The sequence below is a fragment of the Emydura macquarii genome, unplaced genomic scaffold (genome assembly GCF_026122565.2).
Source record: "Emydura macquarii macquarii isolate MOO-44397 ecotype Brisbane River unplaced genomic scaffold, CSIRO-AGI_Emac_v2 contig_2897, whole genome shotgun sequence".
NCBI classification, from domain to species: domain Eukaryota; kingdom Metazoa; phylum Chordata; order Testudines; family Chelidae; genus Emydura; species Emydura macquarii.
This window is the reverse complement of record NW_027133034.1, coordinates 15085945-15108966: the sequence shown is the minus strand read 5'-3', so window position 1 is coordinate 15108966 and position 23022 is coordinate 15085945. Positions and strand designations below refer to the sequence as shown.

The 23022-nt window shown below is 43.3% G+C and overlaps 1 long non-coding RNA gene across 1 annotated transcript; it reads right to left on the bottom strand.

Moving 5' to 3' along the window:
• Window positions 1–1640: 1640 nt before the first annotated feature.
• On the bottom strand, window positions 1641–20849 carry LOC137167146 (uncharacterized). The gene is made up of 3 exons (XR_010924021.1): window positions 20795–20849; window positions 1833–1899; window positions 1641–1704 (listed from the first exon to the last, which is right to left on the bottom strand). It is a non-coding gene; the product is annotated as an uncharacterized lncRNA (long non-coding RNA).
• Window positions 20850–23022: the final 2173 nt, after the last annotated feature.

The window sequence follows — 23022 nt, the reverse complement described above, 5'->3', positions numbered from 1 at the left end:
GAGCAAAGGAAGCTGCAGTTGGAGGATTGCATTATACCTCAAGAATATGTATACTTGTTCTGATGTCATAGAGTTGGAAGGGACCTCAGGAGGTCATCTAGTCCAACCCCCTGCTCAGAGCAGGACTAACCTCAGCTAAATAATCCCAGCCAGGGCTTTGTCAAGCCGCAGTTTGAAAACCTCTAAAGATGGAGATTCCATCACCTCCCTAGGTATCCCAATTCCAGTGCTTCACCACCCTCCTAGTGAAAAATGTTTTCCTAATATCCAACCTAGACCTCGCCCCCTGCAACTTGAGACCGTTGCTCCTTGTTCTGTCATCTGCCACCACTGAAAACAGCCTATCTCCATCCTCTCTGGAACCCCCTTTTAGGTAGTTAAAGGCCGCTATCAAATCCCCCCTCGTTCTTCTCTTCTTCAGGCTAAACAAGCCTAGTTCCCTCAGCCTCTCCTCATAAGTCTTGTGCTCCAGCCCCCTAATCATTTTTGTTGCCCTCCGCTGGACTCTCTCTAACTTCTCCATATCCTTATTGTAGTGGGTGGCCCAAAACTGGACACAATACTCCAAATGCGGCCACACCAATGCCGAATAGAGGGGAATGATCACTTCCCATGATCTGTTGGCAATGCTCCTTCTAATGCAGCCCAATATGCTATTAGCCTTCTTGACAACCAGGGCACTCTGCTGACTCATATCCAGTTTCTTATCCACTGTTACCCCCAGGTCCTTTTCTGCAGAACTGCTGCCTAGCTCATCGGTCCCCAGTCTGTAGCTGTGCATGGGATTCTTCCGTCCTAAGTGCAGGACTCTGCACTTGTCCTTGTTGAACCTCATCAGATTTCTTTTGGCCCAATCCTCCAGTTTGTTTATGTCCTTCTGTATCCTATCCCTATATTCCAGGGTATCTACCACTCCCCCCAGCTTAGTGTCATCTGCAAACTTGCTGAGAGTGCAATCTACCCCATCCTCCAGATCATTGATGAAGATGTTGAACAAAACCGGACCCAGGACCAACCCCTGGGGCACTCCGCTTGTGACCAGCTGCCAGCTAGACATGGAGCCATTGATCACTACTCATTGAGCCCTATGCTCTAGCCAGTTCTCTATCCATTTTATATTCCATTCTTCCAACCCATACTTCCTTAACTTGCTGATAAGAATACTGTGAGAAACCATATCAAAAGCTTTGCTAAAGTCAAGGTATATCACGTCCACCGCTTTCCCCACATCCACAGAGCCAGTCACCTCTTCATAGAAAGCAATCAGGTGGGTTAGGCATGACTTTCCCTTGGTGAATCCATGTTGACTGTTCCTGATCACCTTCCTCTCTTCCAAGTGCCTTAAAATGGATTCCTTGAATACCTGCTCCATGATTTTTCCAGGGATTGAGGTGAGGCTGACCGGTCTGTAGTTCCCCGGATCCTCTTTCCTCCCTTTCTTGAAGATGGGCACTATATTTGCTTTTTTCCAGTCATCAGGGACCTCCCCCAATTGCCACGAGCTTTCAAAGATAATAGCCAATGGTTCTGAAATCACATCAGCCAACTCCCTCAGCACCCTCGGGTGCATTGCATCTGGCCCCATGGACTTGTGTATGTCCAATCTTTCTAAATAGTCTTGGACCTGTTCCTTTAGCACTGTGGGATGTTCACCTCCTTCCCATTCTGTGCCACCCAGTGCAGCAGTCTGGGAGCTGACCTTGTCTGTGAAGACAGAGGCAAAAAAGGCATTGAGTACCTCAGCTTTCTCCACATCCTCTGTCACTAGGTTGCCTCCCCCATTCTGTAAGGGGCCCACACTTTCCCTAACCTTCCTCTTGTTGGTAACATACCTGTAGAAACCCTTCTTGTGCCCCTTCACGTCAAGGAGGAGGAGAGAGGCAGTCCAGTTGAAAGTCTCTGGGGGAAGATAAAAAGGGAGAAAACAGGTGACGTTGTGGTAGGGGTCTACTATAGATAAGGATGAGGCTTTCTAAACCAAATAAATAATATCCAAAACATAAGACCTGGTACTAATGGGGGACTCTAACTATGTAGCCATCTGTTAGAAAAGTCACATAGTGAAACACAAAATCTCCTATAAGTTCTTGGAATGTATTGGGGACAACTTCTTGTTTCAGAAGGTGGAGAAAGCAATTGGAGGGGGGCAGCCATTTTAGACTTGATTCTTACTAAAGGGAGGAATTGGTTGTGAATCTGAAGGTTGAAAGCTTTGATTCTAAAGTTGAAGGCTATGATTAATAAGGAAAGGAAGTAATGAGAACAGTAGAATAAGAAAAATGGACTTCAAAAAAGCCAACTTTAACAAACAGAGGACCTGTGGGAAGAAAATCTAAGGGGAGTAAAAATGTTAAGAGAACTGGCAATTTCTCAGACACAATATTTAAGGCACAACAGCAAACTTTCCTGATGCAAAGGAAAGACAGGAAGAACAGTAAAAGGCCAATGTGGCTCCATCGGGAGCTCTTTAGTGACCTAAAAATCAAGAAGAAATCCTACACAAGATAGAAACATGGGCAAGTTGCTAAAGATTAATACAGAAGAATAGCACAAGCATGTAGGGATAAAATCAGAAAGCTAAGGCACAAAATGAGCTACATCTAGCAAGAAATATAAAGGCAATAAGAAGAGGTTCTATAAATTAGGACCAAGGGAAAGACAAAATAAAATATAGGCCCATTACTTAGTGGGGAAGAAGAGCTAATAACAGATGACATCTATAAGGCTGAAGTGTTTAATGCCTATTTTGCATCAGTCTTCGCTAAAAAAGATTAATTGTGACCAGATGCTAAAACACAATTAATATTAACTAGGGGGAAGGAACACAAGCCAGAAGAAGAAAGAAACACAAGAAAGAATATATAGATAAGTGAGATGTATTCCAGTTGGCAGGGCCTGATGAAATTCACTGTAGGGTAAACTAGCTGAAGCAATCTCTGAACCATTAGTGGTTATCTTTGAGACCCCATGGAGAACCAGTGAAGGCCCAGAGGACTGGTGAAGGGCAAACATAGTACTTATCATCTTAAAACGGGGAACAAAGAGCACCCAGGTCTAATTATACACCAGTCACCCTAACTCCCATACCTAGAAAGATCCTGGAACAATTTATTAAACCATCAGTTTGTAAGCACCTAGAAGATACTGGGATGATACAGAATATCAATGTAATTTCCTTCTTTGACAGGGTTACTAGACTAGTGGATAGAGGGGCTTTTAGTAAAGCTTTTGACACAGTCCCAAATGTGAAATGTGGTCAAGATGCAATTACTGTTACATAGGTGGAAAACTGGTTGAAAGACTGTACACAAAGTTATCAATAGTTTGCTGTCAAATGGAGGGGTGTATGTAGTGGGGTCCCACGGAGGTCTGTCCTGGACCTGGTGGTATTCAATATATTCATTAATGACTTGGATAATAGATTGAAAAGTACGCTTATAACATTTGCAGATGACCCCAAGATGGGAGCAGCTGCAAGAACTTTGGAGAAGAGGCTAAGTATTCAAAACAACCTTGACAAATTAGAGAATTGGGCTGAAATCAAAATGAAATTCAATAAAGACAAGTGCAAAGTATTACCTCTTAGGGAGGACAAATCAAATTCACAACTACAAAATGGGGAATAACTGGCTAGCCGGTAGTACTGTTGGAAAGGATCTTGGGGTTATAATGGATCACAAACTGAATATGAGTCAACAATGTGATGCCGTTGCAAAAGAGGTTAATGTCATTTTGGGTTGTATTAACAGGAGTGTCATACGTTAGACACAGGAGGTAATTGCCCTACTCTGTTCAGCAGTGGTGAGGTCTCAGCTGGAGTATTGTGTCTGGTTCTGGGTGCCACACTTTCAGAAAGATGTGGACAAACTGGTGAGAGCCCAGAAGACAGCAACAAAAATGATAAAAGGTTTAGAAAACCTGCTTTATGAGGAAAGGTTAAGAAAAAACCTGGGCATGTTTAGTCTTAAGCAAAGACGATGGAGGGGAGTGAGGGTGAAACACCTGATAACAGTCTTTGATTACATTAAGGGTTCTTAAAAGAGGATGGTGATCAATTGTTCTCCACGTCCACCGAAGGTAGGAGAAGTAGTGATGGATTTCATGTGCAGCAAGGGGGATTTAGGTTAGATATTTGGAAAAACCTTCCAATTATAAGGATCGTTAAGCACAGGAGTAGGTTACCAAGGGAGTTTGTGGAATCCCCGTCAGAGGAGGTTTTTTAAGAACAGATTAGACAAACACCTGACAGGGACCGTCTAGGTATACTTAGTCCTGCCTCAGCAGAATGAACTAGGTGACCTCTCACGGTCTCTTCCAGTCCTACATTTTTATGATTTGCTAGAGAAGGGGAGGCCTTTTTCCTTTGGCCCAGAGGAGACGAGGAAAGGTGTGGTGCAGCTACAGCCCCTGCACTTATTTTGAGCAGAGTTGTTCCTTTATGGGGGTAATTGACGTGCATCTTAAGTCTGCAGGCTTAAGGTCCAGAGGGTAACAGGCCCCATAGCGGCATATGAATAAGTAAAAATATTAAATGTAAAGTCCAATTCTCTGTCTCTATAGTTCACATTTGAGGAAAGAAAGTCCTACTGACCTAGCGAATAAATACAAGGCTTTGGGACCACCACCTGTAGACTGAGGTGTCTGCATGATTATTAATCACCCAGAGTGATCAGTTTCCTCCCTGGTGGTTGGGATACAAAATTTCCATTCAGTCCTTTAGATGAAACTAGATTCATCATCTGACTGCTTTGGCTTCTGCTTTACTTTTACAGCATTCTTGGAGCAAACCATTTCTTTCTTCTGCTAATGCTCAGTTCACATGAGATGACAGCATGTCATCTTTGAAATGGCACTGATGCTAGGCTTATTTTTAAACATTAATTTGATTAAGTACTGCTTTTCTTATGGTGGGAGGAAGGTAGCGTGAAAGAGAAAGGGTAGAAAAGGGGAGGCAAGACAAATACCTTGTTCAGATATAAACAGAGACAGGAAGACAGAGACCATGGTTATACTAAAAGATACGACTATGTGTTCGCTATTGTAAATTATTTCGGTTTTGCAGATTTATTCTCTGTAGGATTTTGTACCTTTCTACCGATTATCTGTAACTCTCAAAGGTTATGATAATAAAAAAAAACAAAAAACTACCAACTACAATTTGTAAGTGAGATGAAAAACTAACTGCTGTAGCTTTACAAAGTTATTATTTTAGCAATCAAAGCTGTAAATGCTGCCAGTGTAAGGAGATAGCTTGTTTCTTTCCCACATTTTTAAAACTAAATGTGGGAGATCATAATGATCTCGCACGGATATCAATAATATCCGGAGCGATCATAACTAACTCATAGACTTTAAAGCCAGAAGGGACCGTCTTGATCATCTAGTCTGACCTCCTACACATTGCAGGCCAGAGAACCTCACCCACTGTCTTCTTTAGTAGACCCCTAATCTCTGGCTGAGTTACTGAAGTCCTCAAATCATGATTTAAAGCAGGGGTTCTCAACCGGTGGTACGCGTACCACTAAGCCGGCTCGGTGGTACGCGAGGCAAACCGCGCCGCCGATTCTGCCGCCGAATCCCCCCCTCCCCACCACCGAGAAACCCTGCTGCCGCCGATTCCCCCCCCCCCGCCCCCACCGACAAATGCTGCCGCCGATTCCCCCCCCGCAGCCGCCGAGAAACCCCCCCGCCGCCGATTCCCCCCCCCCGCAGCCACCGACAAACGCTGCCGCCGATCCCCCCACCCCAGGGCCGAGAAACCCGAGAACCCCCCCCCCCCCCCGCCGATTCCCCCCCCATCGCCGCCGAGAAAACCTCCCACCGTTGCTCCCCCGCCCGCTGAGAAAAGCCGCCGCTGCCGTTCTTCCCTCCCCCCGCCGAATCATGCCCCCTTGCTGCCGCCGAAAATGGGCAAATGGCTGTAGGGTTTCGGCGGAGGGTATTGATTGAAAGTGCTTACTGCGCTCATTTTCCGAGTAGTGCTCTGGCCAGGTACAGTCAGGTGAAGCGGTACGCGACCTGACTCTACCTGACCGGAGTGGTACTCGGGGAAAAAAAAGGTTGAGAACCGCTGATTTAAAGATTTAAGGTTACAGAGAATCCACCATTTACTCTAGTGTAAACCAGCAAGTGACCCATGCTGCAGAGGAAGGCCAAAAAAAAAAAAAAAACAGGGTCTCTGCTAATCTGACTTGAGGGAAAATTCTTTCCTGACCACAGATATGGTAATCAATTAGACCCTGAGCGTGTTAGCAAGACCCATCAGCCAGACATCTGGGAAAGAATTTTCTGTAGGATCCCTTCCCATCTAGTGCCCCATCCCTGGCCATTGCTGGATATTTGCTACTAGCAGTCACAGATGGACCACACAGTATTGTAGGCACCCTTATCACACCATCCCCTCCATAAAATTATCAAGCTCAGTCATGAAGCCAGTTAGGTATTTTGTCCTCACTGCTCCCCTTGGAAAGCTATTCCAGGACTTCACTCCCCTGAGGATTAGAAACCTTCATCTAATTTCAAGTGTAAACTTGTTGGTGGCCAATTTATATCCATTTATTCTTGCATCAACATGTTAACTTAAATAACTCCTTTCCCTCACTGGTGTTTATCCCTTTGATGTATTTAGAGAGAGCAATCACATGTCCCCTCAGCCCTCATTTCTTTAGGCTAAACAAGTCAAGCACCTTAAGTCTCCTCTCGTAAGGTAAGTTTTCCATTCCTCTGATTATTCTAATAGCTCTTCTCTGCATCTATTCCAGTTTGAATTCATCTTTCTTAAACACGGGAGACCAGAATTGCACACAGTACTCCAGATGAGGTCTCATCAGTGTCTTGTATAATGGCAATAACACTTCCCTATCTCTACAGCAGTGATTTTCAAACTGGGGCATGTGTACCCCTGAGGGTACGCTAGCTCTCATCAGGTGGTCTGTGAGAAAAATCCTGAAATGGCAGACAATGCACTTTATTTAGTAAGATTTGGCAATCTAATCATAGGTATATTATGGTCCTATTTCAGATGTGGGTACGTGGTAAACTACATTATTTGGGAAGGGGTACGCAGCCTAAAAAGTTTGAAACCCAAGTCAGCTATGGCCACTTTGCCTGGCATAAGAAGCCTTAAATTGGCTGAAGATATCAGGTGAAAAATTCTTCTTGTGCAGGAGAACTTTCTGTGGATGGAAATATGGTAGAGGTGATGTCAGTGGCCCTGGTATGTTTTGAAAGGCTGGATGGGTTGTGCATGGGTAAGAGGGGGAATAGAGGAGCAAACCTTAGGCCAGTGATGGAATTTAGATTAGGTAACTTCTGCTGGGGTGGGGGTGGGCAAGGATCAGAGAACCACAAGTGGCTCCATGTGACTTCCATCTTCAATTACCTTCAAGTGCAGCGCCAACATAGTGAAGAATCAAGACCAGTTCAGTAGGTCTCATCCTGGTCTTTAATAGTTAGAGATTGGCTTAAATCCTGAAGGACAAGGTTGAATATCCCTTCCTGAAAACTACTATAACCATTAGGGACTAATAAGAATTTTTTCTATAAGTTGGGGATGTATCACTTGGAAGTGATCAAGGACAAGAAAGACAAGGGTGTATTGGTTAATCACAGGATGCCTATGAGGCTGTGAAAAAGGCTAATGCAATCCTGGGATGTGTCAAGCAAGGCAGAAATTGTCTGATGCGTGTGTTCCAATTCAAGGGTAACTTTTAAACTATAGTGATTCTTTCACAGCTGATAGCTCTTCCCTGCAGGAAACAAGTGGGAGTGCACACTATCTGCAGATCTCTGAGGTAGCACAATAGGATGAGCTCACTGCTTTATAAAAGTGCATGAGAAAGATGGGTGGTAGTTTATTGCCTATAATAAAGGTCATGACACCGCTTTTGTGTATCCACACTATATTTAGAATGCTTGTACAGCCCAGATTATGAAAGTGATTTTCTGTGTGAAGGCAGCAACTTAACATTGGAGGCATTTTACTCCTATAAATTGTTAAGTCACACAGGCATGTTTTGTTAACACTGTTGCTCAGATCTGTTAAATACAATTAATCTGTTCTAAAGTCCACAGTGGAGTAAAATTATTAGCAGTAGTGCACTGGCCCCTACAGACCCTAATCAGAGATCAGACCCTCATTGTGCTGGGCACACACATAATGAAAAGATAGTCCCTGCCCCAAAGCATTGACACTTCTCCCAAGGTGCTCAGCACCTTGCAGGATTGGGCCCTAAATGCCCCGTTCCAGATTGATCTAGGCAACCCCTACCGTTTATATTGTTTGTTCCAACTAACAGTGACATTCGTATCAAGGCAGCCCTGAAGACCAGGAACACCCTGAGTTATACACAGAAGTACATTGTTACCTCAGACTTCGCTTCAGCAGATTAACATCTGTTAGCAGCCATGCACCAAATCAGGTTCAGATTCCTTTTAATAGGTGACTCTCCTCTACACACCAGCAGAGAGAATCTTTCTTGGAGGGGGGGAGTGGGAAGGGATTTTCTAATGCTTGTGCTGGATGCATGGGCTCCAGAGAAGTGTATCTAGATAGCTGCCAAGATATGAGACTTGGCAACATTTATGGAGGAACACTGTGCTTGTACCTATCAAATACCTCATTATCATTGTAAGGAGAATGATTTATTGGCTATCCCTTTTTAACTTAGTGTTACAGAACTCTTGTAAATATACCCGTTGCGTTAGTCAGTTTTAGTCCAGTAGCATGGCTGACTCCTCAGAGACGTACATCTCCCTCTCAGAGAAAGGAAAGGGGAGAAACCTGACATGCAGTGCATCTATAGACATGACACATTATAGTAACTCTTTAATTGAGATAGTTATGGCCATACTACATTACACCTAAGGTCCATCTATGCCAGTAACCTGTATTCAACAATAGCCAGTTTCAGATGTTTCAGAGGAACATGCAAGACCCTGATGTAGGCAGATGTGAAATAATCTACCCCGCCTCCCCCAAAATCATCTTAATCCATGATAGCTAGAAATTGTCTCAAACTCTGAAGCATGAAGTTTTATATCCCTTCCAAAGCTTTTTCACTATTAACTATTGTATCTCTGGATATTCTTTTTATTAGTATAAACAAACATCCAATCCCTCCTTGAGTCTTCCTAGGTTCTTGACCTCACCGACATCCTATAGCAATGAGTTGCAGAGTATAATTCCACATTGTGTGAAAGTTACACATTGTACAAGACAGGCTGTAACTGAAATCTGATTTAGACAACAGCTGTTACATGAGGCAAGCAGATGCATTTCATTTCATTTGCCACACATATAGAAACTGGGGATGCGGGGGGGGGGGGGGGGAGGTCTGCTTCTAATCTCACTCCAGTTTTACAATGGTGGCATTCCCACTGACTTCTGTGGAGTTACTCCTGATTGTCACCACTGAGGCTATGTCTACACTGCACACCAGTGGCAGCGGCATGTAGTGTAAGTGTAGATTGATGTCGTAGTGAAAAGCACACCATGTCCCCACTGCGCTGTGTAGGCACAACTGTCAGCGCAAGGCACTAGCAGAGGGGAGACAGTGGGGAAAGACTTAAGCAGCTCCCTCCACCAGAACCTTTCTCTATAGCAAGTAAAGGTTCTGGCAGGGGAGATTTCTCCACTGCAAGTATCTTTTTCTGTGGCAGGAGAAGGGGTCCAGCAGTAGGGAGCCACTGGAATCTTTCCCTGCAGTTGAAGAAGGCTCCAACAGCACGGAGGCAGCAAGACACTACACTACTAAATATAGCAGTGTAGACATGGCGGCATGGAGTGGGCAAGTAGAAAGCCAAATAGCGCCTTCAGGTGTGTTTTTACTCTACTTGCTTAAGCCGTGATTCACCATTTAAGCTGCTAGGGAGACTACATGTGTGTACATGACATGCCACCAAAAGAAGGGTGCAGTGTAGACACACCCTGGGAGATCAGAATTGGGCTCTTTGTTTTGTCTCAACATAGTACCTGAGCAATAAAGAGGAGAATATTGTTTCTATTGCACCACAAACAGACACATGCCTTCTGCCCCAAAGAACTTCCAGTCTAATTCAGGATAAACAAAATTTACGCTCTACTGAAGTGAGTTTTACATAAGAGTCAGAACTGAAACCTCATTTTACAAATAGATAGTCCAGCAAGATCCCAGATTTGTATGCACAGATTTGTAAATCTAAAAGGTCTGTGGTTGCAGATGAGGTCTGGGAAAACCTTGCTCTGTCTTTTTAGAAACTTTTAAGGAAACAGTAAATATAAGAAGTCTACATGCAAAGTGGAAGTTTTGGTGTGCTCATTTAAATCTCAGTGGAAATAATCCAGTTCCAGCTCAGAGCAATTTAATACCAGTGCTGGTGTTAAAATTCTGGAATAAATGGAAGCTTTTGTTCTTTTTTTAGTCAGCTTAATGTACAAATCGATATGGACAACAATATTGGACTTGTAAACACTGTTCTGAATCGGCAATAAATATAACTACGATGAGTATTTGATCAATGGAATGTTTACAAAAAGTGTTCATACTTTATAGTTTGTGCATTGTATCCTTCCCTCCCTCTCATCCTTTAAGGCTGCTAACTTTCCATTCTGGTTGATATCACGGCATGGTGGAGGATTGTTATACTATGCCCCATATATCTGAAAATACATAGCAGAAAATACCTGCCCCCACTTCAGATCAACATTCAGTTCTTTCATTTGGGTGGTCACTGTTGTGATAATTGGGACTACAAATTTTCTCTAACCGTGAGCTTAACTGTAAAAAGTATGTAAAAGCTTATAAGATAATACAATAACCTATAATTACAAATATTGATGGATAATAGTTCAAGTTTCTTTCAATAATGAATATAATAAACAGGTTCAAGAGAACTAGACAGAAACTCAATTAGTCCAAACCAAAAAAACCCCACATTAATATAAGTGAAGGACTATGTTGAAATCGTGCTTGGTAAAAACAAAAGGTGTGAAAATTAGTGAGTTGGATATTTTGGTGGACAAACTATGGTTATTCCACCCATCACTCCTTTTTGGGTTCTTTGAAGAAAGAAGAACAGAGTGAGGGGGAAAAAAAGAAGAACAGAGGGAAGTACATGGGAAGAACAAACAGAAGATACTGAAGCAAGATTCACCGTTCTGGCTGCCACCTCCATCATCTCCTGGGATCCTGGACCTTCATTATCCTAACCCTGAAAGACGTCCTGACAAGACTAGGTCAGAGAGCAGAATCCAGATGACATTTCCACCAGCACAGTCCCAATCCTGAGAGTGCTTAGGGACTGCTCTACACTATGCCAGTTGACTACAGTCCTTAAACAACCATCTGCCAATTGAGAATTAGCCAAGAGCGTCAATGCTCTAGCCATGTAACCTCTTGCCCCAGCAGTCCCTCTTCTGGGGCCAGGCATAGGAGCAGACTATGGCACTGAGAGGACAGGGGAGCTGAGTCTCAGATGGCACAGCAGTGCTTCTTGTCAAAACAGAGAGATTTTCCAAAGAATCCCCCTTTTTCTGCTTGCTCCTCTTTGGTTCAGGACAGGAACGCCTGACGACACCACAGTGAGGCTTTAATCCTTCAGGGCACTGGTTCCGAGCTACGAGACTTGGTGGCATTTAAGGAGAAGTCGTGTACCTAGAACAACAAAACAGCTCCTTACTGCTTCAGGTGGAATGATTTATTGTAGGGATCTTCTTTTGACTCAAAGGTGTTGAAGAAGCTATTGAAACTACGTATCCACTGTGTTCAGTCTTACCTGACATAGGGTTTTATACACCGCTTCATAGCCCAAAACAACTACTTATGTACATAAAAAGAAACAAGGTAGCAGAGCTCAGTACTTTCTGTAAGATGGAGCTATAGAAACAGTACAGACCAACAGACCTTTTGTCAAACAGTTTCCTTTTTTCTATTCAATAACATCTGTTGATTTTTTAAAAATTTTTAAAAACTTTTATTTCCAGAACAATTATTTCCTATGCCAGTATTACACAACAACAAGAAAAATAGTAGGGTGGGGGGCTGCCCCTCAGCTACTGTAAATTGCTATAGCTCTGTTGAAATCCATTGAAGACAATAGAACTACCCTGGTTTACATTACCTGAGGATCTGGCTCAGTGTAAATAAGCCTGTCTAATGTGTTTATCAAGATTTCGTTTTCCTCAACAACACACAGGTTAGTGATTACAGGATACAACGCAATTAGTCATTTGATTTCAAAGGGCACCGCATTTCAAAGGGCACGTAGTTTTTATTTCAAAGGCTATCTAACAATGGCCGGGGTTGAATAATATTCTGTAATAATATTATGTTTGACTGATCAATGTGTGTGTGTGTGTTTGTACCAGTTCAGCTTGTCAAATCTTGTGCAGAGGATCTCACACCATAGCCACCATCCTCAATGATTTTATACAAATGGAGAACTGAATGCAATCTAACATTTTTGTAGAGAAAACTGCATAACAGTCAAACAAGGTTCACAAAAATGTCCCACGTTCAAAATAGCCCAAGGTTTTATAAACTACAGGACGCAATTCTGCAAACAAAACAGCTACGTTTTAAAGGACAAAACTTGCACATCAAGAACCAGAGAAGTTTTAGGTCAGGTTTAAGTTCAAGCCATGCAATGGCAGTGGTGCATTGGACTCCTTGAAATGGTCTTCCTGCCCCTTGCTGCAAAATGCCAAAAGATTCCTACTGTTCAAAATGAGAGCTATAAAGTAGGCTTCTCAGTCATTGATATATCTTGAAATCATGTGCTGAGATATTGGATTCTATCTTAGAGATGGAAGACTTAATGATTGGCTCTATTTTGTGACTTTAGCCTTGGTTGCTGGAATTCCATTTTATTTGTATTTGACCATCCGTTGTAAGGCAATGGTGGGAAGCTACAGGATACCTTGTAAGGCTACTTTACTGCTGTGTAAGAGCATCCACAGAGAGGTTTCATGTAACTGATGTGCATTGACGTCACATCTTTAGTTGATTTTGCTTAACTTCCCGAGTGTCCCTGTGTAGCCATGGTCTAACATGTCAACAAAATGGAGAACTTAAGAGCAGCTTCATTCTAGGAAAATGAAAAATGGCACCTTTGTAAACGTCAGAGAATATACTAAATCTATAGTACTTAGAAAACAAAGCAACAAAAAGCATGCCACATAGGCATGTTCTGAGATCATTGTCAAATGATATGAAAAGATTTCAGCAAATCAAATATTGACTTTAAAACGTTTTAGCTTTTCTGATCCTAAAAGCTTTATAGGTGATCATATTTCGTAAGTGTCTTGAGAGAAAAAATACTTCCCATTTGAATTTTTTTTCTTTTGGTATAAATGCAGTAAGACTTATAAATTAGTTTAAAGTGGTTTTTATTTAAGAATGTTAAGAGCTTCGACCTCTGTTCTAGGGAGTAACAAATCATACTGTGCATTTCATGTAATACCACTAGTTCCCTTTATTATCCTGCACAGCAGGTTCCCTTTAGAGAAAGCTGGGTCTGTACCCAAAGCTGGAAGCCAGCCAGGAAGTCCTGCTTCTGACCCTGGATGTGATATGGACTCCCTTGGGTAAGCCACGTAGGGCTTGATCCTGAGAGATGCCCAGCACCTCCAGTGAAGTACTAAGATACCTCCACTTCCATTGACTTCTCATGAGGTCTCTTGCATGGAGTGCTTTTGGCTCCTTTACTCGTCTCCCAGGGGGCAGGTGTTACTGTGCACTAACTTTAGTTTGTGTGTGTTAAAATGCCCTCCATGCCCATAACAATTCTAACTAACTGGCCAAGTAATACATATTCTATAATCCAGTTTAAGATCACTCTGTATTGAGTTAGTGCAGCCTAATATTCATGTGCACATGTTGCTTTCACACTAGTTTGGCAGTCCTCTGACTTCAATTCCACAGTCTTTGCATGTCACCAGGGCTGACTTATCTACCTCTGTGCCTTCCACTGCTCTGGAGTCATGTTGACCAGATGTCACCTCCCCATTTAAATGCTGGCACAAAGCCAGGATTAGTCCATTTGCTCCTCAAGTTGCATACCTCAGCATTCCAGCAGTGCTCTTCTATTAGCATTCTACAGTGCCTTGCGCAGATGCTTAAAGCCAGGAGGTCCTAGCTCTCTTTGTCCTTTGAGGAGAAGTGAAAGCAAAGGCCACCTTTTCCAAAAGCCATCAGAACCATAGGGAGGAACAGAGTGCTGAAGGATCATCCTTATGGCAAAATGGCAGCTGGCCTGTGGAGAACCTTTGTTGTTACTTTGTCCAGCCCATATGCAAAAGGTGGTAGCTTTTATCACGAAGAGTGGTTGGGAAAAGGTCCTGTTACATGAGCTGCAAGCATTTACTGGAGGGACCAGCATGACTCCTCATGAACCATCTTATGTCGTTCACATACCTAGGAACTGGGGTGTACGTTTTGGTTTGGTTTGGTTTGGTTTTTAAGGCTATTCTACACAAAAACAAATACAAACAGCAACCTACACAGCCAAAACTACAGATTTGTGTTTCTGATCCAGATCAACAAACATTGAAGACTAGCTGCACCACATTAGCTGATTTAAGGAAGGAGTGCCAGCCCTGAATTTTATTTTCTGGGGTTTATTATTAGACCCTTAAGCCACTAATCTATTTTATTCAGCTAAACAGAAAGTATTTAGATGGTATGTAAAAAGCTCTCAGCAGAACAAGTAAACTCATGACACAGACTGTTAGTGTTGTAACTGTAGGAATAAAATTGTAATTGTAACCCTGTAGATTAATTCATAGCTTTAAATCCATACCCTTATTTGTGTCAACCTCTATATGGTTATTATTGAAATCATGTAACATTTGAACTTCTCTCAGTCATACTCCATATTGTGAATGTAAAACCCCATTTTGACCCTATGTACTCCATCTTGTGTCAAACCCTTTCTAAACCTTTAGATGAATAAGGTAGTTATCTGAACAAGGTATGAATGGAGGGTGTATGTGTGTGTGAGTCAGACCCAAACTGCCAGCTTGTCCTGATGAAGTTGTCCTGATGAAGTGTGAAGTCCATCCTAGGCTGAAGAGTGTGAACATAGCCCCAAAAAGCAAACAAGGATCCACCCCAGAAAAACTTAATCAAACTTAATCAAAGACATCAAAGAACAAGCTGAGAGTCACGTCTGCTATTGTACCAGCAATCAAGGGTCACAGAGAAGCGACGTGACACAGCAGAACTGAAAAACCTATAAAAGACTGGGTGAGATTTCAAGGCTTTGGGGGAAAAACAGCGTTCTACACATCATCTAAAGAAGAGCGTCGGTGCACGCCCGACAAGGACCCTGCTCTCCTCGTGCCCAGATTCCCTGGCCAGGTAGCTGCCACGAGCCACGAACTCCAGCAACGAGCCCTAGCTACGATCTCAAGCCACGACCAGGACTGGTAGCTATATATAACTATAGAACGCTTTCTGGTACGTTTGGGCGCGTGTATGTGTGTGTATGTGTAGGTTTAAGTTAGTTATTACTTTAGTTTTTGTCAATAAATGTGGCATACTGCCTTTTCCCCTTGAAAAAGTCCCGAGTGCTTAATTTTGCACAACATAACTACCCCCTTGATGAATGCTGCATGCTCATACCCACAGCACTTCAGTTATTGACATTTTCCAAATATTTTGGTAAATATGTTTAGATTAGGGCATATAGATCAATGGAATATGGAGGGAAAGTTGATGTGCCAGGAAGCAAAATGCAAAAGGCGTATAATGTATTTGGTGCCATAACAGTCACTGAATTTAAGGATTACATTGCCCTCTTGTGGGTAACCAGTGAAATGGACATTGACAAGCTTTAGAACTAGCGTTGCAGTGAGCAGTCACCTGAGATTCAAACTCCAGCAAGCTAAGGATCTGATCCTTCAAGGCACTTAACGCTTCCTGCAAACTACTGTGTATGCTTAGCTCCTGTGAAGCTGAGGGCTCTCTCTATCTTGCAGGGTTGCTGCAAAGAAAGGCCAGTGAGATGACTAGTACTGCTGTTCACTGACAAGGTCTGGAGTCCAGCCACTTTCCTGAAAGATGTTGGGCTCTTTGAAGGTGCAGATTCTGTTAACTCACAATGAGACTACCTGGAACTGGTGGAAAGGAGCGAGAAAGAGAGAGAGACTTTGGTACCCTCAAAAAAATGAGCACATTTAAGTGTCTTTTTAGCCTTCTGAACTCTATCATGCAGCACAATTTTTTCCCCCCCTGCAAGGATTCAAATACCTTTCCAGCCCCATGGGATTAGGCCCTTGGGAGTCAAGTTTGACTAGTATTGTTTTGTTTTTTAATACACTTTCTTTAATGCCAATGAACAGATGTCTAACCTTACTCAGATTGCATCTCTTCAGAGAACAATTTATACCTTACAGAACAAGCGGGGCTTTATCTGGAAACATATGGAAACTATTTGTGGCCTGTAAGAAGGGTCTGGAAATTAAACTATGAAAATAAATAACAGGACTCTGGTTTTTGGAAGGCATGCTATCTTGGAAGGCTGAATCTTTAATCAGGCATTCTGGGCCAGCTGCATGAGCTGTGATCCAGCAATCTTGGCGCTATGCTCACAGCATGGAGGAGTTGGAAAGCAGATAAATCTCCTTCACTAGAGATTCCCCTAGCCTTGTGGAGGCCACAAGGAACACAGAGCCAACATAGCCAGCTCCTAACTTCCTATTTCCCCATCCCAAAATCCCTCTGGTGCCTGGAGGGAGGACTAGGGCATGGACATGACTGAAACGCATTGTGTTTCCAAAATCCCTAGCTGATGGATGGCTCTCTTGGAGCAGTTACAAGATGTTTAATATTTTACAACACCCTGAAATCTGCTCTCAAGTAATCTGGTGTAGAATGAGCCCCAGAATCAGAGAGTTGCATCTGGTTCCTTGCAGGCTGCTGCTGGGAAATTAGTCTTTTCTTTTTTTCATGTCAGCTTGTAAAAGGGTAGACTCAGCTCTAGATCACCCTCTTATGGCTGGGCATGGCATAGCAGTTCTTTCCTATGTAGTGCTCCCTGCCACTATTCCCTCAGCTTGCCTCTTCTTGTAAGTTGGCCCTCCAGACAGCTCATGCTTTAGTCTGCACCACTTCTGGGGTAACAGGAAGTCCAGCAAAAAACTCACAAGACCAAATGTCTGATCTCTCCATCCTGTCTGCCATCCTTGTGTACACCCCAGAGGTCTGTACACCCTTTTCTCAGGGCTTCCAGTAGTCCATATCCCCATTTCAGGGGCTTCACGCCTCCTTACCAGTGGCTGGTAGGGGAAACTCAGCTCCCCACTCTACGCTAGGTACGCAGGGACCTGGGACAAGGAGTCAACATTTACTCTATCAGACAATTTGCTGCCACCTCTCTGGACTTCTCTTACCAAGGCTTTCCCTGGCCTTTGTCCTTTTCCTACCAGAGACTTCCTATTCCTTACAGGTCTTTTCACTCCCTATTAGGTGAGGTTTCTCTCTCTGATCCCCTCCTGCTCCAAACTTCCTCTGTTTATACCACCTACCCCCTCCTCAGTTGGGTTTCATCATTTCGTAGGTGTGGCCCACATGCTAATCGAGGTCACTGACTCCTGTCACCCCTTTGTGCACCTGTGTGGGGTAGACACCTCAACACCCAGCTATTGTGAATTCCTTTTTTCTGTTTGGGGTTTGTTGTTGTGAGGCAATGGAGCTGGCAATGGGGGTGTGAAGCTGTGAACATGCCTAAGGTGGTGGTGGTGGGAATAATGATTTAATGCAGCTTTATATTCTATCAGTTCTAAAAGAACGTAAGACTTCTTATTAAAAATACCTTGAAAATAGAGCCAGTGTGGATTATTTTGATTTACAGGCCTCAGCTCCACTTCCTGACTGAAGGAAGGAACTGGGTGTGCTCCTTTAACAGGTCACCAGCAGGACAGTTTGCTCACAAATAGCGCCCCAGGCAGTGGCCACAAATCACAGGATCTGAGCAAAAGGAGGGAGTCTCCCTGAAGGTCTGGGTGACTGCTGACTAAGGCAGTGCAATAAGACGAGCCTTTAACCCTTTGAGCAGCCAAGGTTGGAAGTGTTGGCAGGAGATTGATCTGTCCACTTCCTTTCTCTGCCAAGAGCAGTGTGCTCCATCGCTGGCTCCTCTTCAACAAGAAGGCTGTAAACATGCAGATGCTGTGGGGCCCAGAGAAGGAGCTAGCTCCTTTCTGTAGTTCCAGCACTGAAAAAGTTTCAGAATTTTTTCTGAACCTGCTTCATGCCCAGCATAGCCCCTTAGGAATGGCCACTTAACCATCAGTAATGCTCTCTTCCCAAACAGCCCTAGGACATCGCGTCTGCCTATGACTCTTTGAGCCAGACTCTTAAATGGGGAGACAGGGAGTGAAAATGTCTGTTACTTATGAGAGTATTCCACTATGGACTCCTGCGAGGACATTGTCAAGAGCATTCCCAGCTCCCAGCTTCAATTAAGAAGAGAGTAGGGGAAACGCTGTAAAGAAACAAAGCCAAAAAACCTCACAACCCTAATTTAAAAACATTGCATTTCAAGTTTAATAAAGAACCCTCTTTGAGTTGTAACTTCCAAGTCCCTTCAAAATTTTAGGTTAGGAAATACAGCCATCTTTTAAAGTCTTAATTCCACCAAGATCTCATTCCTCTTTTAACTGTCTTGATCTCAATTATTTTGAAATAGAGGGAAAATATATGATCAACAGCTAGAAAAGGAGGAGGAAACAGGAGTCTATATTTAACTGAGTCTTTGTTTAAGCAATACCTGATTCACAGAGCAACCACATTTTTGAAGATGGTATCGCTACTTACCAATGTGCTGGAAAAGGTAAGATGGGAGCTAAGTGGACTGTCTAACAGATTGATGCACACAAAAAGAAGCAACATGCAAAGAAATTTCCCTTCAGTTCAACATAAAGAGCAGAATGAAAGCACGCTGGGAAAAAAATATCTATACCCATTGTGTTAGATAATGGGTGCCTAAGAAACTAAAAGGACAACAAATTGTACTAATAGCAGGGGTACATGCAAGTCAGGTGTGCCTAAGTTTGGTGTCCAATGGAAACTGAAGAATGAGGATTGTACTGTACCTGAAGTGAACTTTGAACTGATTCAGGTCTCTTTTTATGTACATAGACGTTTCATCAGTTTAATTAAAAGGCATGATGTTAAATTCATTTAGGTAAACCACTGTAATGTGTGTGTACGCCAGGTCTGAGAGATCTTGTCAGCCTTGCCTGTGTGTAGATAATAGGCAGTGCAGTATTAACATTTCCTGTTGGAGCTGCACCCCATCTAAACCAGAATATCACAGTTACTGCTACAGAATTGGATAGTGTTCCTTTAATAGTTTGAGAGCCATCTAGCAGCCCTCACTGTCTCCTGGGTTCCCAAAACCTCAAAGCACCTGCCAGAGAAGCAGTGTGTATATGCAGCTAGGCCTTTCATGTTGTAGATCGTTAGTAAACACAGTTATTTGGACCCCCACAATGCCTTTATGGCTCCTTCCTGTTATGTTGTTGTGTATAGAGCAAAAGACACAATAGCTAGTTATCTAAGTGAAGATGCTTTGATGTTACTGTCTCTTTAAAATGGAATTAGCAGGGACTTTCAGTGACTTGAAATCCTACCTGCACGTTTCCTACATTATGACTGACAACATGAGTATAGCTGGGAATGTGTTTGCAGGAGTCAGCCTATTCCCTTCCCCCATGTCCTCTCTCTCTCTCTCTCCCTTCACTTAATCACCTTCTCTTTAATAAATATACTTTCGTAATATGCTGAAAATAGCATTCTTATAGAAATCAAAAGTGGAAAAAGCAGACACATGAAGGCAGAAATTGGTTTAGCAATTTCTAGTTAGACCATATATTTGACACTATTATTCTAAGGCTTCTCTTTGCAAAGGGATGGACCTATCTCCATGAACTTATATAATTCATTTTTTAGCCCACTTATACATTTGGCCATCATCTTTATAGTGGATGAAGTAAAGAATTTAACTGAATGATAAGATTCTGCAAAATAAACAGCAGAAACAACTTTTAAAAAATCCCCACAACATCTGCAATTTTCTCTTGCCTACAGACTACCATGGGCCCTGCTACTTGCTAATTTCACAGTAGAACAAAAGATCTGCTTTTCATTCTTCCATTATACAAGTGCTCAGAGGGGAACATTGTGCTTCTATTATTGCTGCTGGTGTTGACTTCCTCTCATTCCTTGACTATTACATTCTGTAGCAGACTGTTGGAAGATTTCCATTTTGGTGGAAAATACAAAAAGACCATAGATCCACAGTCACAATATTTGCAGCCTAGAATCTCAGTTCCAACCATGTAGATTTTATTTCCAGGCATAACAATAAAAAGGGTGAGTCTTGTCCACAGTTCCATGCAGTGGAAGTGACCCTGTATATTTAATCTACAATATGATGGCTAATTTGAAGTCCTGGGGCCCTCTTTGCTCCTGACCAGGAATTTGGAACACTTGGTGAAGATTGCTCCTTACAGGATACCTCCCATGGTTTATACTGACCCTAGTCCATGGGGGAGTGAAATTCACCCTCTCTGCAGAAGCTTGGCACTGCTTAAGTCCCATTTAAACTCTGTTTTGAGAATTAAATGGGACGTACATGGTGAATAGGCTTCATTCTGGTTCTGGTTTTTGGACAATTCTGGACAATTTCCCCATAGAAGTCTAATCAATGCTGTGTGAATATTCAGGCAATACAGACATGATCAATAAATCTGAGTTAAGTGTACTCATTACCACATCTCTGTGCTTTGATCTAGAAACTCCCCCCTTACCTGAGATATAGTAGTGACCTCATCATCTTCCTGATCAATTCAAGCAATTTCAGACATGTACATAATGCGCAGCACGTCATTGTGCATTCTGAACTAGAGAGAAAATGGGGGGACTGAAATGAAAATGGTAAAATGTTAGTTTGATATTAAACGTAATAGCACTGTCATAGCTGTTCCTTTGTCTTACACGGCAGTAATCAGATTCCCTTGCTACAATAAACTAGAAGGCTGATGAACCATTCAATTTATTCACACAGGAGTCAGACTGTTACCTTGTAAAGCAAGGGTCAATGATATTGCTTAATTACTTATCATCTAGAGTCCAAAATGAGGGACAAATAATGTATGTGTTTGCAGAACACATTTTTCTTTCAGCAATTTGAAATCAGAATTAGGAGAATTTTAAAAAATGTGGAGTTTCATGCAACTATTAGATTTATTTTCAAGTCCTTGATATTTCATGGAAGAAATTAGAACTCTTCTGGGAAACATTTTTTCTCATTAGCAATTACCTGGCATGAAATAAGATTTGTGTGTCAAAGCAATTAGTTAAAATCTGATGGTATTGTTTTATCATTTTAAAATCTCAGCAACCAGGAATAAGGTTAAAGCTTTGATTCCATAGTACCCTCAGGAGATCTGTGCAGAAAATGTTTGAAAGGAAAAAGGAATCATAGATCCCCTCTCTCTTACAAATGACACAGATGAGAAAAGACTGGGAAATCTCTTATCCAACCATCCATACAAATGATCAGCTCTCCAAAGAGGCTGGATCTCTTGCAATGTCTTTCGGCCCCTTGATCTACACTTTTGTTTCACTTACCTTCTGAGAGTGGATAGATGAAGTTAGTGGCATAGAAAAGTCTTCAATGTTGCTTTTCAGAAAAGCAGATTCTCAAATACAAGTTCAATTTTTCCAAGATGTAGCAGAAGACACTGCCTGGCTTTCCTCTCATACAGGTGTAAACCAGGAGCAACTCCACTGAAGTCAATGGGATCGCACCAGTAAAACCCAGTATGAGTGAGAAGACAATCAAGCCCATTGTCGCCTTTTTTGGGTGTGCTAAAGATACTGTATATTTGTTGTCATGGACTATAGGTACAAACTCTTAAGTATAAACATTATATTGTCTGATCAATGCATGTTTGCATTTATTTAATTTTTATTTAATTTATTTCACAAAAGAGTATGCACATTTATGTTTTAAAAAGCCATAATAAAATGATTTATTGAAAGAAAAATGTCCATGAAGAATCAGTGTACATTCCCGGGAAGATTTGGGGAATTGTAGCATGGGGTCCTGTCTGGCCCCACAGTTGTGGACCTTCTTTGGGCCCCGGCTCAGAGGAAGGCCACTACACCTTCCTACAAGGGGAATGTTCGCTGTGGATATGAGCCTGGTGCCCCAGCCCTGAGGCAGGGTGGGCAGGCAAACAGTCTATCACCCGGCCCTCAGGCAGGACGGGCGAGCAAGCAGTGGTTTCGAATCAGGATGCAGGGGATGGTACACACTCTCTGAGTGGTAAGGAAAAGGGAGAGGGGAGGAGGACGCAGGCCCACCCACCTCCACTGTGTCCCAGCCCAGGGCCCTAGCAGTGGCAAAGGCGTTGCCACTAAATCGGTGGGGCTCCTGCCACAACACGCCGACAGGGCTTGCCCCTGTCTCAGCCACGTTTATGGCTGCCACTGGGCTACTTCCTCCCCATATCCCCAGGTACCTGCATCTGTGGGATCCTCAGAGTCACTGGGGTAGACCGCCCGCAGCAGGTTCGCCAGTCCCTCGGCGTCCACAGGCAGCAAGGCAGGAAGCTCTTCGGCGAGGGGCAGCTCCTCCAGGTCCCAGGGCTCGGGGGATGGCTCGGCCTCCGGCAGCTCTTCTAGGTCCTCTCCCGTCTCGGGGGATGGCTCGGCCTCAGGTGGCTCCTTCTAGGTCAGGTCCGGCCTCGGGGGAGGGGAGGGGTCTCCCAGCCCTCCGGCTCAGGGTACTCAGTCCAATCACTAGGGCCTATGGGCTTGGCCCAGTCCTGGGGGCCTGTAGGCCTTGGCCCGTCTTAGCAGTTGGTTGCTTGGGCCACTCCCAGGGTCTTTGCCCCGGGAGGCACTCGCTTGTGTCAGCGGCCTGGCCCGGTTCAGGCTTCAGCTGTAGCTGGCAGGGCCGCACGTCTGCATCCGGCAGCAGCTTCCTCCCCTCTAAGCTGTGGGGCCTGCTTTTTGTATGCTCAGCCCT